The sequence below is a fragment of the Leptonychotes weddellii genome, unplaced genomic scaffold (assembly GCF_054177405.1).
Source record: "Leptonychotes weddellii isolate Sample4059 unplaced genomic scaffold, ASM5417740v2 HiC_scaffold_11853, whole genome shotgun sequence".
Classification (NCBI taxonomy): Eukaryota; Metazoa; Chordata; class Mammalia; order Carnivora; family Phocidae; genus Leptonychotes; species Leptonychotes weddellii.
In genome coordinates this window covers 1-4350 of record NW_027696704.1, presented here as the reverse complement: position 1 = coordinate 4350, position 4350 = coordinate 1, and the positions used below count along the sequence as shown (strand labels likewise).

The following is a 4350-nucleotide window of genomic DNA, read 5'->3' as shown; positions in this document are numbered from 1 at the left end:
TCTCTCTTCTCAAATAAAGAAAATTTTTAAAATAAATAAATAAGTAAAACTGTATGTATTCAGATACACTCTGCTTTTTATAACATAGACATGTGTGTTTCCTTGTGCATGTGCAGCACACATGTACTACAATTTTTCTGGATACAGATATACTCTAATAAAAGTTAATGGTAGCTACCTCTGGGTGGTGGGATTTGGTGCAATTATAATTTTCTTCTTCATGTACTGCTTTATCTTCTGATTTCTTTTATTTATTTATTTATTCACATTCAATTAGCCAACACACAGCACATCAGTAGTTTCAGATGTAGTGTTCAATAATTTATCAGTTGCATAAAACACCTAGTGTTCATCACATCAGGTGCCTTCTGATTTCTTTTTGCAATGACCTTGTTTTCTTATATTCGGGAAAGAATTAGAGATGTATTTCCATTTTTTCTGTTTCTACAAGTTTGAGACTTCTGAAGTTGGATACTTACTGGCTGCCTGGCTGCCTCATTCTAGACACTCCTACCAGGCACTTGGGGACATGAGTCCAACATGGTCTATGCACAGATCACATGTTAATTGAGGTTTGGGTCTCTTTCACCTTCTCCTTCCTGAAGACCTCCCCCAGTACCCACCAACCACCCATGCCCCCCAGTTGTGTAAAATCTAAACGATATGAACTGTGCAGACTCTCGCCATTCTCTGGAATGATTCCTGATTTTCCCCTGATGTAAATTCAACAGCAGCTCACAAACCTTTCTCAGAGCCTTCATGTAGGCAGCAGCTTTTTTCTTGTACTGCAGCATGCATTCAGCTGAACGAGGACTAATGAAGTCACTCGCTGCTTTAGGCCCGTAGCTCAGAGAAGCAATGAAGTAGTCCACGTTGTTGCTGAAGAAAGATGCGATCTAAATCAAGTGTGACAAGAAGACAGATTTTGTTTTCCAATAATATATCTAACATATATGCCTAATAGTTTTTGGACCAGAGCTAAAGGTGCTGAGTATGGAAATGAAATTTCAACACCTGCCCCAAAGCCCACATTTATTTATTTGAGGAGAATACCTAGGGCAATGATTTGTAATAAAAAGACAATACCAGGAGAAAGATTGAGACCAGACTTCTGATAGGTCTTAAGGTAAACAACTTCTGTTCTTCCTGAAAACCAAGACTAATTCTGGTTTATTCTGTAGACGATGTCCATGAGCTATTTACCTCATTAATTTCTGCCACTACTCTCAAAATATCTATGTTTGGATTTATACATTCTATTTGTATTTTAACTTTGAATGCTTCAAATTCCAACATGAGACATGACATGGCATCTTGGAATATGTTCACTCTATTTAAACTTAATGTGTGAATTACACGTATAATAAAGACTAGCAATTTAGTAGACCCTGTCATTAACAGATTTAACATGAGTTAAATCTGTGTAAGCAGCCATGAAGATCCATGACTGAACCATGACTTTGAATCTACAGTGCTATATGAAATGGTGATATAAATAAAAATGTCTCAGAAGGTTAGTAGCCGGAAAAATTAAAAAGTGTTGGCTACATTAAAGAATACCCTGTTTTGATAAATAAGAAGTGACTTATAGAACAAAATATCCTATACCTTGGCAAGAAACTTTGCTTACTTTTTGAGAAACTGCTCAAAAAGTAAGCAATGAATCACTAATGGTCTGAAAGGTTTTATTTTTCATCATTTTACTGTATCAAAAGAAATTCTATAGTAGGTAGTATTCAAGAAAATAAAGGATTCTAAAAATCCTGAGTCTTATATTCCTTGTAAACGACATGGACGGTTTGCGTTTGGGTCACTGCAGTATACGGTGCGGTTTATTTTCTTTCCTCTTTCTAATATTTCTACATTTTCTAAATGTTCTTCAATAGGCATATATTACATTTTCTCACTGGGCTTCTAAAAATTACAAACTATAAAATTTAGTTTGATCGAATCACATTAGCTAAGTATTAAGCTGCCACCAACTAACATTAGTTCAGATATTTATTTCAGTTAAAAACCATTCACAAAAAATTCAGAATAAAGATCGTAGACCTGTCCTTGAGACAACATTTTAAAGTTTCAGGTAAAGCAAATCTAAAATTAGCTGTGAAGGATCCAGGTATTTAATATTTCAGAGTTTTCATAAAAGTTGAAAAATGCAGAGACTCCTCTAAAATGCCAATGTTCTCTTTTTCCAGAATTTTTTGTAATTGAATCAAAGTTAGAATTATCTTCAGAAAGCTACAGCATGCCTGTAGATGCAAGTGTTCAAAAGGGGGCAATAGGGATGGTCTTCTTGCTGGAGAACCCTGTAGGCACAGACCTGTGAGCTGACAGAACCTAAAGATAACACCTTTTAATGATGGCCCCAAGCGCTAGCAAAGTGTCACTGAATATATAAAATGATCTGTGATCACTTCTGATTAACTTAATTACCTGAAAAAATATGTTTCTGTAAGAGGCAACCTGTCAGAAAAATAATGGTATATAAACACAGATAGAGAAATTTCCTTGAGAAATTAGGATGCATCAACCGAAATAAATGGGCTAAGACAGCTCTGAATACAGTCCTTCCAGTTACACATATATGGGTAGTTCTCAGAGACATCTGAATCAGCAAAGCTGTACTGAGAATGTGACAACTGCTGAAATCAGAATATCCAAGAGAGAATTTTTAGAGAAAGTGCATTTTGGTCAGTTTATAATAATAATTAAGTGCTTAATGAGCCAAATAATCATTATCTAATATTAATGGTTCAATGAAAAGACACATGTTGAAGTCACCTTAAAAGCACTTGTTAGGAAATAAAATCACAGAAGCAGCACTGTGACAAAAAACTAGGAGAAAAAACCCCAAAATATTAACAAAGGTTTTATTGGTTCTTTTTTCTTTTTATAGAAGTTCCCAATTTCTATAAAGCAGACATTTGATATGTACAAAGATGTATACTGATCATCAAATATCTCCCTAAAAACTAAACTGTGAGCAAGCGACTCATTACAAATGCTAATAAGTCACTCCCATATTGCTTTAAATAGTGTGTAGGGAGAAGGAAAAGGGAGACAACTTTATTTTACAAAAAAGCCTGATATTCCAAAAATCCTTTTAAAAGAGCTTACTTAAGAATTAAAGTTCATGTCACTATAAACCGAGAAAACTTACCCTTCCTGCTCCATTTGTTAATGCTGCTACTGATGACAGGATACAGTCATTAGTCGTAATGAGCTTCTGTGTTGCTGTTGGAAGTTCATGCTCTATTGTAGCTTTCTGATTGTAATGTTTAGAAATATCTATAAAAGCAATCAAATGAAAACTCTTACTATCCATATACAAGTTGCACACAACCAGCCCATTAACTTCTCATATCTACTCTTAGAGACTTACACAGTAAATTTGAACAACAACAACAAAAAAGGTCCCAACCCTATCAGGATTGTCCTGAATATCAATTAGGTCACAAATCCATGTGGAAAGACTAGAGACAAGTGAGGGTCTGTGTCTCTATTACAGCCACCAGCCTGTGGCTCTGATTATCCCTCATCTGAGCGTTTGCCCTTCTTCTAGGGCTGGGTAAATGACCCTGAGCAGTTATTTGCCAGTTAATAACGCTGTTTTCATAGTCTGGAAAGGCACAGATGAGAATTTATCTAGTCCTCCTATAAGCTAACTGTGAGGCGGGAACAGAACGACCACAGAGGCACAATGGCCCGCAATCCTTACTGGCCCGCAGCCAGTTTGCTGGCACACACCCTGACACTGACACCAACAAGGGTCTGCACAGCCAAACCAGGACTGAAGGGCCCCGTGTCTGGCTTCCCAGGCCACCGCCCCCAGTCCCAGAGTAGTACAACAAAGCCTGCGGTTAGCAAAGCACAGGACACAGACTTAGACATAAAAGCGTTAAAAGAAATTGCAGTAGGTGAAACTGGCCAAACAACTAAGCTTGGCGTTTTCTGGGTCTCTGAGAAAGAATGATTTTGTCCCAAAAATAAGGATAATGGGAGAATTCCTAAGACAACTCTGATTTACGAAGAAGGGTAATGGTATTTTTAAATAATAAAGTGTTCACAATTCATTCTCCTCTGAATTTTTTAGAATACTTCAGGTACAACAGCATGAATTATCATTATCAACAAAGCTAAAAATAAATCACAAAATATGAAAATTAATTTTTATAACAGGTGTGTATGCCGAGAATTGCATTCAGAATCAAGGAATCTAGCTGATTTCTGACTGGATAATTAAAAAGAAATAAGACTAGTTAGAAAGAAATGGCATTTGAGATTTAACCTGATATGATCATGATATGTTAACACAAAAACCACTGTTTTATGAATAGAATTATTATT

General features: G+C 36.0%; 1 long non-coding RNA gene across 1 annotated transcript; it reads right to left on the bottom strand.

Moving 5' to 3' along the window:
* Positions 1-389: 389 nt before the first annotated feature.
* On the bottom strand, positions 390-4344 carry LOC145718187 (uncharacterized). Its single transcript, XR_014141636.1, has 2 exons — positions 3164-4344; positions 390-896 (listed from the first exon to the last, which is right to left on the bottom strand). It is a non-coding gene; the product is annotated as an uncharacterized LOC145718187 (long non-coding RNA).
* Positions 4345-4350: the final 6 nt, after the last annotated feature.